This window comes from Peromyscus californicus, unplaced genomic scaffold, assembly GCF_007827085.1.
Source record: "Peromyscus californicus insignis strain IS unplaced genomic scaffold, ASM782708v3 Scaffold_18__1_contigs__length_77618521, whole genome shotgun sequence".
NCBI classification, from domain to species: domain Eukaryota; kingdom Metazoa; phylum Chordata; class Mammalia; order Rodentia; family Cricetidae; genus Peromyscus; species Peromyscus californicus.
The window spans coordinates 60,871,708-60,885,847 of record NW_026294480.1 but is presented as its reverse complement, the minus strand read 5'-3'; the positions used below and the strand labels follow the sequence as shown (position 1 = coordinate 60,885,847).

Genomic DNA, 14,140 nt, shown 5'->3' with positions numbered 1-14,140 from the left:
GGAGGACAGTAGCAACGCTTAAAATCTACTCAGCAGTTTTCAAGTATGTAATGTTAGTCACTGTGGTGTGCAAGAGGCCCTTGGACTTACCACAAGTTTGTGTTCTGTGAGCCTATTTTTTTTTTTTTTTTTTTTTTTTTTTGGTTTTTCGAGACAGGGTTTCTCTGTGTAGCTTTGCGCCTTTCCTGGAACTCACTTGGTAGCCCAGGCTGGCCTCGAACTCACAGAGATCCGCCTGGCTCTGCCTCCCGAGTGCTGGGATTAAAGGCGTGCGCCACCACCGCCCGGCCTGTGAGCCTATTTTTATAGTCAGTTAAGTAGCTATCGATGATACTGATCTTGAGATGGCAGATCCTAAGGTGTTTATCTCAAGCTCCACCATTTATCCATTGCCTGTAACATGATTTGCTAAACGGTTTTATTAATAAAAAACCCGGAGCCAGATATTGGGGTGAAAACTGAGAGATCAGTGGAGTAGAACAAGGCAAGCCACAAGCTCTTACCTCTAGGAAATCCTCAGCCCAAGACAGTGAGTTCCTGTTTCCTCACGCCTTATATACCTTTTCCTGCCCTGCCATCTTACTTCCTGGGGTTAAAGGCCTGTGTGCTTCCCAAGCAAAGGCATGAGATCTCAAGTGTTGGGATTAAAGGTGTGTGCCACCATGCCTGGCTCTGTTCCCAGTGCGGCCTTGAACTCACAAAGATTCAAAGGATCTCTGTCTCTCTAGTGATAGGATTAAGGGTGTGTGCCATCTCTGTCTGGTCTCTGTCTAGTGGCTGGCTCTGCCCTCTGATCCCCAAATACGTTTTATTGGGGTTCACAGTATATCACCACAATAGCCTGCCTTCCAGCAGTCTGGAGGGTCCTTGCCCTTTCCATCTTAGGAACTCACCCTGTCAGTCCTATCTGTATATCTGTTGTCCTGTGGACCATCCTGATGACCAGGATAGGGCATAGGAATTGCCCTTTGATGGAAACAACTGGCCACATGTTTCATCCCAATGTGCTGCAGCTAAGTACTAAAAGAAACATCTTTTTTAAAAAGATTACTTATTTATTATATATACATCAGATCTCATTATAGATTGGTTGTGAGCCACCATGTGGTTCTGGGAACTGAACTCAGGACCTCTGGAAGAGCAGCCAGTGCTCTTAAACTCTGAGCCATCTCTCCAGCCCATTATCATTTTTTAAATAAGGGAAGTATATTTAAAACATGTTGTTTTTAAATTTTATTTTGTGTGACTGCATCTTTTGCTGCAGGTATGTCTGTGCACCACATGCATGCCTGGTGCCGCAGGAGGTCAGAAGAAGCCGTGGATCCTCTGAAACAGGAGTTGCAGACAGTTACGAACCACGTGGGTGCTGGGAATCAAACCTGGACCCTCTGGAAGAGCAACTGGTGTTCTTAAGCCCTGAGCCTTCCCTCTAGCCCCAAAGCCATCTTTAAAAAACAAAACAAAACAAACAAACAAAAAAAACCATTAAAACTCATAGCTTTTCTTGTAAATTAAAAATGGTCATGTGTAGAGATCAGGGAAGAACTTCCAGGGGTTGGTTCTCTTCTACCCTACCACTCAGATTTCCAGGCTTGGTGGCAGGTGCCATTGCCAGCTGAGCCATCTCTCTAGCCAAAACAAAGCCATCTTACCCGTGAGAGAAGAAGGAGTGGTAGGAAGATGCTCTGAGGGTAGCTGCTCTCGGGTTGAACTGAATTATTAGTCAGTGTGGTGCTGGCCTCTGTGCTGGGTAATACCAAGGCTTCTAACTCATCGGGGTGAGAAGAGGTCGAGCAGGAACCTCTCTAATGCAAAAACCAGAACCTTTTCTTTCCACACACATTCTCTGAATCAGATGTCATGACACATGCCCTTTACGGGTGTGGGGGATTGTGGGGGAAGTGGGGCTAGCCTCCTTGTTCTATTCCTAGCAGAATGCCAGCCCCGTTGGAATCAAAGCTGGCACTTCAGACCCAGATAAGAGTGCCACCTCTCACACAGTGTAGTGCATTCCATAACATGGTGGCTGAAGTTCACTGCTCTCAGGGGTTCAGCTTTGTTAATCCAGGCATGGTGTTCCCGGCATCCCACACTTCTCTCCTGGCTCCCTGCTTTTTGTTGTAGGAGAGAGTACAGGAAAGAGGTGGATCCTTCCAGTAGGGCAGTGTGGAGTTGGCTGGGAATGCAGTACACAGGTGTTCAGGCATCTGGATGGGGGGGGGGTGGGTTTCTCTCATTTCTACTGCCTTCCAGTGAATGCCAACAGCCCCAGTCCGTAGCCGGGAGGGAAAGGTCAGAGGGTTGAATCCATTCCTTCCATCAATATTAGTTTTCTTTTGCAAGCAAGGGAAGAGCTATCTTATTTCCAAGAGCCCTTAAAGGCATGCTCGTATTTCTGCGAGCAAGTTACCCAGCCTTGTTTTGTTTTTATATTATTTTTCTGACCCACTTACGACAAACGGGCCTCATGCTGCCCCTTCTAGCCTCGAGCACATGGAAAACACATCATCATCATGCTACCCAGGACCAGTGAGCTCTAATCTGTGCCCCACTAACACTCCCACGCTCCCCAGCTTTGTCCAGTCGTGGTTTGAAAGGGATGATAAGTCTTCACGAGGCGTTCCTCTGTGACATCTGCTCCCTTCGCCAGCTCACACAGCATTAGCACAGAGGTTTCCTTCGCTCCTTGGGCCATTTTCAAAGGGTAAACTTTCTAAATAGTCCTGCAGAAATCACCAAAAAGAGAGAAAACAGGAAATTAAATGAAGTACTGGGAAAGTCTGCATATGAATCTAATTTTATTTTTCCTACTAACGAAGATAGCACACCCTGAACGCTGCACAACACTATAACAGAACACCACAGTAGCAGTTATAATTGATTTCGCATCAGAATTCATATTGCAAATGTTCTCTTTTTCTCCTGGTGCTCGGTGGAAAAGGACATTTCTTTTAAAAAAAAAAAAAAAAAGGAACCAGGACTTTGCATGTGTTTCTGTAATCGGAGCAGGCTTTTGAAAAAGTTTCTTGTGCCCTTAATAAATAGATTATGTGTCTTTAATTTGTAGAATAAAATGTACAAAATACCGAGAACAAATGGAAATATACTTTGATTAAATCATATTGATCCAAACGCTGCCGCTGAGCCAAACACACTGTTTTTTTCCCCCTCTGAAAGCTCCAAGCACAAAAACAAGCAACCAAACAAAACAGAACCCCAAGGCAGATCTCAGCTGGAGGAGTTTGGTTGTGACAGATGTCAGGCCCCTAGAGAGCAGGGAACACGTAAAGCCAGCATCCTGGGGTAACTGTCAGGTAATCGATAATTCTTTGACCTCCTCTGGTGTCCAGGACTGCTAAGGATAACCATCACACTGCCAATAAGATGACCAGCCATCCAGACCCTGAGTCTCTGGACCTGCCCCAAGGTGAGTCTTTTTCCTAACCACAGAATCCATAGCAGCCACCCCATGCTTTTAAAAAAATTAACTTCTAAATTTATTAGTTAATTTTGATTCGTGTGTGTGTGTGTGCCCAAGGAGGCTAGGAGAGGACATCAGTCGTAAGCCACTTGATGTGGGTGCTGGGAGCTGAACCCCAGTCCTCTGCAAGAGCAGCAAGTGCTCTTAACTGCTGAGTCGTCTATCCAGGCCCATCACCATGCTTTTTTTTTTTTTTTTTTTTTTTTTTTGGTTTTTCGAGACAGGGTTTCTCTGTGTAGCTTTGCGCCTTTCCTGGGACTCACTTGGTAGCCCAGGCTGGCCTCGAACTCACAGAGATCCGCCTGGCTCTGCCTCCCGAGTGCTGGGATTAAAGGCGTGCGCCACCACCGCCCGGCCCCCATCACCATGCTTTTTAGGGCAAGCTCGCTGCCACAGTTAACATAGTTAGTGTTCCATCATCACCCTGACTGGAAACACTTCTAGGTGTGTCTTGGAGGATGTTCTCAGGGAAGGCTGACTCCGAATGTGGGCAGCAGCATCCTATTAGCTGGGCTCACAGACTCAATACAAAGGAGAATGTGAGCTGAGCACCAGCGTGCATCTCTCTCTGTATCCTGGCTGTGGATGCAGCATAGCGATGTCAAGCTCCTCCTGCTTGTCTCCCCGACCAAGATGAATGGGACTGGAAAGCTGGGAGCCAAAGCAAAGCCTTCCTTCCTTCCTTAAGTTGCTTTGTTGGGTATTTCATCACAGCCACAGGAAAATTAAGAAATGCACCCACTAAGTTGTGCTTGTGAGGAACCCAGCTCCAGCCGGCTTGAGCAGGTACGTCCCTCCCTTCAGTCCCAGGCTCCACGAACACAAAACCAGGTATGAGCAGACAGCTAGATTGGGCTGTCACTTCAGATCTCCACCAGGGAGACTTCTCGGACAAGCGATCTCCCATCCTGGAGCATTCCTGGCAAGAAGCTGAGTCAGCGTCACATTGGCCAGCCAAGATGACAAGCCACCGGCTTCAGTCCCAGGCCACCTGGAAAAGATGGTAACTTGGTTTTGCCAACTCTGGTCACCAGATCCTTGACTGGAGTTTTTGTGTGAGATCGTCTCAGTCAAAGATTCTTTCCAACATGTAGAATTTTTTTTTTTAAACTGAGGACAATAATCACACTTATTCGGATGGATTGTGCCTTTTCATACCCGCCCCAGTCATGTAATTTCATTTTTTTTTTAATGTTAACACAGTCTTTTCACTGATTCTTTGGGAATTTCACATCATGCACCTCAATCCCACTCATTTCCCAGTCTGTCCATGTCTGCCCTCCACCCTTGTAGCCTCCCCTGATAAAAGAAAATTAAAAAAAAAAAAGGAGAAAGAAAAAGAAAAGAAAGAAAAACAAAACAAGAACCACTTTGCTCCTCCATCTTTCCTGCCTCTCCTTCACATAGTCATCTGTCACAGTGGCCTTGGGAGCTGCGGTGTGTCACACAGTATACCCTTTTGACCAAACAACTTTGCTTTCAAATGTTCATTGCAACGAGTTGTTGGTTTGGTGCCTCCGGCCTCTGGCACACCATCAATACTGTTCATTGCAAGGAGTTGTTGGTTTGGTTCGAGGCCTCCGGCCTCTGGCACACCATCAATACTGAACACTCACTGAGACTTCTCTAGGATATCCTGCTGTTGCCCCGAGTCATGGACAGCCTGTATCTATGGTTCCACAGGACCTGCCCCTTCACACACTCTAATAGGTCGTAGATGGGGTAGATGTTGGGATGGGCCAATCAAGGCCTGGATATGGGCCTCGGTGCTAACTGAGTCAGTCTGGGCCTCCACCAGGACCACCCCGTCAGGCGAGGGTCAGGGCCAGCACTCCCTCACCCATGCTGTTGGGGCCAGCTCTCCCACCTAGATGGTGAAGGGTGGGGCCAGCTCTTCCAAATCCAGGGCCAGCTCTCCCATTGCATGGTGAGTGAGGGGGAGGGTCTCAGGGCCAGCTCTCCCACATCTGTGACACTGGGGCCAGTTGTCCTGAGGGGATCATCTCTCTGGTGCCCAGGTCAAGTTTTGCTTTGTATCTGAGTTTTATAGTTTTTCCATAACAGCATACACTTTCTACCCGAGTCTCTGTTTTAGGGCTTAGACTCTTCCCTGTCCGTGAGTCCTGTTCTCACCTTTACCTGCTGTGATCACCCGTCCTTTCTGACCAAGGAACAGAATTTCAAGCTGAGAACCAAACCAATGTCTCAGGAACAAGCAGAAGCTCTCATTCTGGAAGCAGGGGGTGGGTGGGGTGGGTGGGGGGTGTCTGAAAGGATTGGTAAGCACCAGCATGCTTGAAAACACAACCAAGTGGTTAGATTTGTGAGTGCTGAATATAGACCCTCCCAGCCCATCTCTCTAAGCCAGAATCATGGAGCCCAGACCTTTACCCTCCGGGCAGAGTTAGGAAGAAAATGTTGGCTTAACGGAAAGGGCTTCTCCAGCTAATGGTCCATCCTGTTCCCCCTAAGGTAAAGCATAGACTTGTCAGGCCTCCATAACCAGAGCTTCTAGAAAGCCTCTGCATCTTCAATTTTTAATTACGAGCTGTTAATTAAAAGCACCAGGCATTTGAGGGAGCCTCTAAGCTGAAAGGTAGAGGCAGAAAGCAGCCTGAAGGAAATCAGATATCTTTTTAAAGTGGAAAATATGAGTTATATGATGAGAGAGCTGAGAGAAGATGCTGAACAATGGTGCGTCTTTCCATGTGCCTCCCTCCTGGGGACAGTCAGAGTGCAAAGAGCTCTGGGAAGCGGAAAAGCTGATGGCAAAGTGAAGAGGTGACATCAGGGGGTGGAAGAGAAAGCCAAACTCTGGTCCCTAGGAAGGAAAGCGTCACACACACACACACACACACACACACACACACACACACACACACCCTATACACACAAACACATCACACACACACACACACACACACACCCTATACACACACACACACACACACACACACCACACACAAACACATCACACACACACACCCTATACACACAAACACATCACACACACACACACACACAAACACATCACACACACACACACACACACACACACACACACACACACACCCTATACACACAAACACATCACACACACACACCACACACACAAACACATCACACACACACACAGAAAGAGAGAGACAGAGAGACAGAAACAGAGATTACTTAAAGGATTAGTTTATGTGGTTCACAGACTACATGAAATGAAGGAAGGAGGGGGAACGGAGGAGAGGGAGAAATTTGCCAGTGAAATAATTCGAGAAAATCCCCCACACTGAAGCACAAGGTTTCACAGGTTGGAATGAAAACTCTGGAAGCCAGGCAATGGTAAGACCTTTAAAATTCAGAACCTAAGAGCTTGCATAGATCCTTAGCACAGAATCTAAACATTTTAAAACTTGAAGTCTCAATGGATCCGCCTTCTGTGTATCTTCCCCCTGTTCCTGCCCGAGAATCTACTAGAAGGTGGGCCTTACTCAAATCCAAGGAAAGACTTGGTATAAAGAAGAGTGGAGCCGGGCGGTGGTGGCGCACGCCTTTAATCCCAGCACTCGGGAGGCAGAGGCAGGCGGATCTCTGTGAGTTCGAGGCCAGCCTGGGCTACCAAGTGAGTTCCAGGAAAGGCGCAAAGCTACACAGAGAAACCCTGTCTCGAAAAAACCAAAAAAAAAAAAAAAAAAAAAAAGAAGAGTGGAAATTCAACATTGAAGAGAAACAAGGAACTCCCTAGGGTAGCAGAAAAGCAAGCGTCCATATCAACTGCGCGGGCGAGGCCACCAGCTCCACACAGGGCAGTGTGAACAGACAGGCCTGTCACTGAGCAGTCCTCAGTGCTGGTCCCACAGAACCTCCCAAGGGGTTAAGAAGGAAGACTTGGAATCCAGGAGGCAGGGAATCCAGGTCTGTCTGAGTCTGGCAAAAGGACACTGAGGCCTGTAAGATGGAAAGCTCCTGATGGCACTGAGCAGCACCCTGGAGAGAAGCAGGTGATGTATATTTAAAGCTCCCTGTACTTAGGATTCTCGCAGGAAAAAGAGAAAACAAAACTTTGGAAGGATGTAAAGCAGAATGTCAACAATGCATATCTCTAAATGCCAACGTAGTTGATAACTAACTCCTTGGCTTATGTGTGTTTTCTGTTATTTGAAGATATAAGGTGTCCCTGTGTGGAAAAGGACAATGTCAGGCATGGTGGGTGCACATCTGTGATGTTAGCTCCTGGGGATGTTAAGGAAGGAAGAGTAATCTTGAAACTATGGAGCTACATAGCAACGTGTGTGTGTGTGTGTGTGTGTGTGTGTGTGTGTGTGTGTGTGTGTGCGTGCATGTGCATGTGTTTTTTTGTGTGTGTGAATTTGTGCAGTATGTGTATGTGTGTGTGAAGTCTTCTTTAAAATAGCCCAACACTATTTAAGTGTAAGATTTAGTAGGCCTTAAGATATTAATAAAGGTGTGCAAATGTCAATTCTGTGAATTACATGTGTGTCTCTTTAGCGAGAACCCCATATCCCAGCCCAATCCTGCCCCCATCCCCAGTCCCCAGAAAGTATTAATCTACTTTTTGACTCTAAATTATCAAGTCTGAGTATTTCATAGCAACGAAATCATACAACACAAGGTATTTGTGTTTTCAAGGTTCGGTCCACAATACAGCGAGGTTTGGTGTTGTACACTGTTTCCCAGGACTCTCATCCCGTCGTGAGGATATGCAGTGTTTTATGTATCCACTCTTCAATTGACAGGTATACTCAACTCAGGGCACAGTGCTGTTATGGATTCATGTACCAGTGTTTCCTACAGACGTATGTCTTCAGTTTCTCTTGGGTAAATACCCAGCAGCAGAACTGAGCCTTATGGTATCTCTATATTTAACTTGTCAAGGACCCGCCAACCCGCTTTCCAAACAGCCACACAATTTTAGATTTGGACTAGCAATGTTTTGAGCACTCCAGTTTCTTCACATGCTTGCCAGCACTGGTGTCTTTAGATGTCCCACTGAGGGAGAAGGAGCATCCCACTGGGTTTTCAGGAGATGTGCAAGTTTGCATGTGTGCGTGCATATGTGTGTGTGTGTGTGTGTGTGTGTGTGTGTGTGTGTGTGTGTGTGTGTATGTGTGTGTAGGCCAGAGATTGACTTCAGGTGTCTTCTTCAATTACTTCGACATGTTTTGTGAGATAGGCTATCTCACTGACCCTGGAGCTTGCAGATTTGGCAAACCCCAGGGGTCATCCTGCGCCTGCCTTTCCAGCTGTGGGGTTTCAGGTGTGTGCCACCACAGCTGGCTTTAAAATAGGTGCCAAGGATCTGAACTTGGGGCTTCATACTTGCACTGTAGACGCTTTATGGATGAAGCTAACTCCCCAGCCCTCTCTCAACGACTTTGATTTGCGTTTCTTGATAACTAGTGACAATAAGTATTTGATCCTGAATGACTGTCCATTAATACATATTCTTGGAGAAGTATCTACTTAAGTCCTCTACCCATTTTGAACTGGGGTGTTTCATCATGGAATACTTTGTTTATTCTGTACGAAAGTTCTTTGAAAACTCCCCCACTACACAGCTCTTAGCTTTCTTGGTAATATTTCCAGGACAAAAGTATTTTAACTTGGAGGATGCTTTTGCTGGCATGTGAAAGGGACCACTGCTTAACCAATATGTTGAGGTTAATATTCACCAGCAGGCGCTAGTTCAGCAGCGAGGGGCATGGGCCCCTCCCCACCCAGGCTGACGGTTGTCAGGGCCAGCCTTGCCAGGTCCTGTACAGGCATGCTGTGAGCTGCAATGGCTGGGTCATGCCCAGAAGATGGCATCCCACAGCTCTTCTCCACGTCCTCTCTCTCTTATCATTCTTCTGGCCTCCTCTTCCGCTGTGCTCCCTGAACCTTGGGGCGAGGGGATGGGGGCGATGGTAGGAATGCCTTATTGAGGGCTGAATGTTCAGGGATCACTTGTTCTCAATGCCTTGAGCAGTTTTGAGCCAACGCGCTCAGTTGCATAAAGTGTGGTGACGGGGCAGGGAGATCAGAGAAGCGAGGGATCACAATACATTATGTACGGGTATGAAATTGTCAGTGAACAAATTTACAATAAAAAGCCCCCAAAAGATTTATACTTCTGTTTCTATTAAGAATTTTAGTTTTAGCTTGTACATTGTAATGTTTGATTCATTATGAATTAGTTTGTGTATTTGATGCGAGAATTGTCCGAGTTTGCTCTGCTACTACAATGAAATGCCACAGGCTAGGTGAGCTGGTTAATTACAGATATTTATTTCTCATAGTTGTGGAGGCAGAAAATCCAAGACCAAGGTATTGGCAGATTCATTTCTTAATGAAGTTCCTATTGCTGGCTTACAGACGGCTACCATCTTGCTATGGACCTACGCACATTCTTTTTAATTCACAGGAAGAAAAGGAGAGGGGGAGAGAGAAACAGAGAGAGAGAGAGAGAGAGAGAGAGAGAGACAGAGAGACAGACAGAGAGACAGAGACAGAGAGACAGAGGGGGGAGAGAAAAGAGAGAGGAGAAGAGAGGAGGGGAGAGAGGAGAAGAGGGGAGGGGAGAAGATGGGAGGAGGGGAGAAGAGGGGAGGGGAGAAGGAGGGAGCTCTGGTCCCTATCCCTTGTCTTATAAAGATACTAGTTTCATTAGTGGGGTTCTGTCTCACAATCTCATCTAAACCTAATTATCTCTCAAAAGCTTCCCAATTCCACTGCGTTGGGGGTTAAAACTCCAGCACGTGAACGGTGACGTAACCCAGTCTGCATCAGTAATGTCCCAACTCATTCCTTTGCACTGACCCAGCAACGCTTGTTGAGAACACAGTTCTTTCCAGCACTGAATGGCATTGATGGACGCCTCAGTCTGCTGTCACGAAACCTCCAGAACTGACATATTTAAGTTTATTTGAACAGAAATTATTTTTCCCTCATAGATCTGGAGGCTGGACAGCGCAAAACTGAGGTGTCATCAGGCTTGGTCTCTGGCTAGTGCCTGTCCTGTCCTCGGCTTACAAGGTGGCCTCGTCTCCCTTCTCTGGAGGGAGGAACGTCTCTCCTTCTCTGGAGGGAGGAACACTGTCTTCACACAGCAGAAGGGACAGGAAAGGCATAATGAGGTGAGTACTGTGCATTTCCATCAGAGCACCCCATTCCTGGTCACCTCCTAAAGGCTGCACCTCTTAACACAGTTGAGTTGGCTCTCAGGCTCCAACACATTAGTTTGGAAATTTCAAGAGACACATTCGAAGCGTAGCAATACCTTCATCAAAAACAAGCTGTCCATAAAAACAATGTTTTTTTTTTTTTCTGGGCTCCCAATTTTATTTCATTGTCTGTACACCTGCCCAAATGCATCTCGATTGTGTATGTGTCACGTATTTTGATCATTGTTGCTTTGTAGGAAGTTTCAGTGTCAGAAATTTACAATCTCTAATTTTGTTCTTTTTTGAGAATATTTTGCTTATTCTGGGTCCCTTGCATTTCCATATGAATTTCAAAATCAGCTTATCAACTTTTAGGGGAGAAAGACACCTGAGATTTTTACAGTAATTGTGGTGAATCTGTTGACTTTTTTTTTTTTTTTTTGCCATTTAACACAATCATGTCTTCCAATCCATGAGCATGCAGTGTCTTCCACCTATTGGGGAATTCCTTACTTTCTTGCAATGCCAGTCTCATACTCTGTTGTTACCTTCATTGCCAAGTGTTTTAATTATTTCTGATGCAGTTATAAAGGGATTGTTTTCTTAACTTTGGTTTCGTAGTGTTCAATGCTAGTTCACAGACATACTATTCATTTTTTTTTTTTTTTTTTGGTTTTTCGAGACAGGGTTTCTCTGTGTAGCTTTGTGCCTTTCCTGGGACTCACTTGGTAGCCCAGGCTCTGCCTCCTGAGTGCTGGAATTAAAGGCATGCGCCACCACCGCCCGGCCATTTTTATATACTATTCTTTTTTGTTTGTTTTTGTTTTTGTATACTGTTCTTTTTATCACTATTTATTATTTCTACAAGTCTTTGTGTATATTCTTTGGGATTTTCTTTATAGAAATAAAAATCTTGTCATCTGGAAATTGGAACCTTGTTTTTTTCTTAGCTCATAATAGGTACACACACACACACACACACACACACACACACACACACACACACACACACACACACACACCTTGTCAGTTTTGTTCCTGTGAAGAACCATCCTAACAGACCAAATTCAGTGACTGCTCAAAATGGCCCAGTGTCTGCATAGAACCTGTGAGCACTCTTCTATACACTTTAAATCATCTCTTGACAGCTTATGCTACCTAACACAGCATGAACGCTACAGAAACAGCTAGAGTGGTAGATTATTTAGGGAATCGCAGCAAGAAATAAATATCTGTATGTGCTCAGCATGGACGAAGGTTGTTTTCTCCCCTGAACATTTTTGATCTATGGTTGACTGAATGACAGATGAAGAGGCCACAGGCAAGGAAGGCCAACTGTACTTGTAACCTGCCATAAAAAGACACACTACAGTTTTGAGGTTGACCTCAATTACCTCTTTTTATGAGGATGTGGTGAAGTTCCTGGGTGTGTGGTTGGGGCAGACCAGATGCTCTAGGGCAGGCTTTCATCATCTGCTGTCTCTCACTGAGCCCTCGCCTTGGGATTCTGAGTGCTAAGTTTTTGTTTTTTTGTTTGTTTATTTGTTTGTTTTCTGTCATGCTAAAAGGAGTTGAAATTGCAGCTTTGAAAAACTTCTTAATATTTATTTACTTTATTTTATATGTGTGTGTGTGTGTGTGTGTGTGCCTGAATGTATGCATATGTGTCGCATTCTGCTTTGTGCCTGAGGAGGCCAAAACTGGGGGTTGGATCTTCTAGAACAAACAGTTGTGAACAACCACATGGGTGCAGAGAACCAAACCCAGCCCTCCTGAACGAGTCCATCTTTCCAGCCCCTCAATAAGTAGATTTTTTTTTTTTACCAAATCCATTATAATAATTAAAGAGAACTTTCTACCCCCAGTTTGGACTTTCTAAGGATTCAGATTTATATTTTTAAAACATAAAATTTCAAGACGAAATCAACTTCTAGTCTGCTTGTGAAGGCAGCATATATTCACCATAAAAATATCAATATGAGAGTCAAAAAAATCACAGAATCTTTTTCATGAGTGAAACAACTGCTAATATTTGCTAGGTATCTGCCCAGATTTTCTTTTCTGTGCATACCTGTGCGTCCACACACAAAAAAACAGACACAAACATGCATAAAGATGAGACTATGTTGTAAAAGGTAGTTTGTTACTTTTTAATTAACCAATGTGTTACAACCACAAATAACACGGAGCTCTGTCTGAAGGTCTTATGTTGTTTTGTGAGGCAGAATCTTCCTGTGGAGGCCAGTCTGGTTGAGCTCCAATTTGTAATCCCCCTGCCTCTGTTTCCCTAAGGCTAGGATTAGAGGCACCTGCCTCACACTCAGCTTCCATTTTAACTTTTAACGGTTACATATCATTATGTATGTGGGGAACTGATCACTCTCTGTTTTAACAGTTACTAGTAGATATTGTATCTGGAATCTCGTGTATTAAAACTTAACACTTGCCCTATCTCTATATTACACATCCCTAGAGATGTAATTACTGAGCCAAAATAAACACCCATGCAGTACATTGATGTAAATGCCAAGTTTCTCTTAAGAAAGGTACCAGTTCGCATCCCCAACAGTGTCAATAGAAGTGCTTGCTCCCCCAGCACTGGGCATTGTCAATCTTCCTAACTCTGGCTGAGATTTTAGGCAAAGAATGGTGTCTTACTATTTTTAATTGAATTTTTTGAGCGTTGGGAATAGAGAACATCTCATCTGTGTGTGTATTGGCCATGTGTTAGGTATTTTGATTTTGCCTATCATTGTGCTCGATCACTTCTGCATAGACATGTTAGTCCATTCTTATCACTGTATTTAAACTTCCAGTACTTTAAAGATACTTACTCTCTTCCTGTATAATGTACAGAGGCCCAGAGTCATACAGTTTGTCTGTAACTTCCTCCTCCTCCTCCTCCTCCTCTTCTTTTTATCAGATCTGTGCAGTTCTAGGGCACTTTACTCAGGCTGTCATGGGATGTTTCTTCCTTGGCATTTTGCTGTGGGAGACCGTCTGCTCCTAATGAGAGGCTCTTCAGTAATGAGGAAGGATACAGGACAAAGAACAACTTCCCACTTCGTCACTATCTGAAAAGCTTCCGTTCCCCACCGTGTATGGAAACATCAGCTTTGTGATGCTTCTTCATAGGGTAACATCAAGACGTGTCCTGCCCCACCGGGTGGAGCTCTGCCATCAAACTGCCTCTGCGTGTGCCAAAGGCATCGGCTCATTCTTTCCAGTCTTCTGACTTGGACTTTGCAGACTTCAAATTCTTCCTAAAACCATGAAAGTCCAGATCCAGAGAGAACTCTCACACGTGGAGTCCTGCTTCCCACCAGCCCCAGTCTTCCCATAATCCCCCTCTTCGCACCAGCCCCCCCACTTTCCCACAATCCCCCTCTTCCCACCAGCCCCCCCACTTACCCACAATCCCCATCTTCCCACCAACCCCCCCCACTTTCCCACAATCCCCATCTTCCCACCAGCCCCCCCACTTTCCCACAATCCCCCTCTTCCC

General features: G+C 45.3%; 1 protein-coding gene across 1 annotated transcript in view; it reads left to right on the top strand.

Moving 5' to 3' along the window:
* The window catches only part of Mtx3 (metaxin 3), a 104,118-nt gene that overhangs the window by 66,414 nt on the left and 23,564 nt on the right, over nucleotides 1-14,140 (top strand). Inside the window, exon 10 of the transcript XR_008219600.1 lies at nucleotides 10,426-10,608. The gene's annotated coding sequence lies outside the window, so the exon portion shown is untranslated. The remainder of the gene's footprint in view (nucleotides 1-10,425; nucleotides 10,609-14,140) is intronic.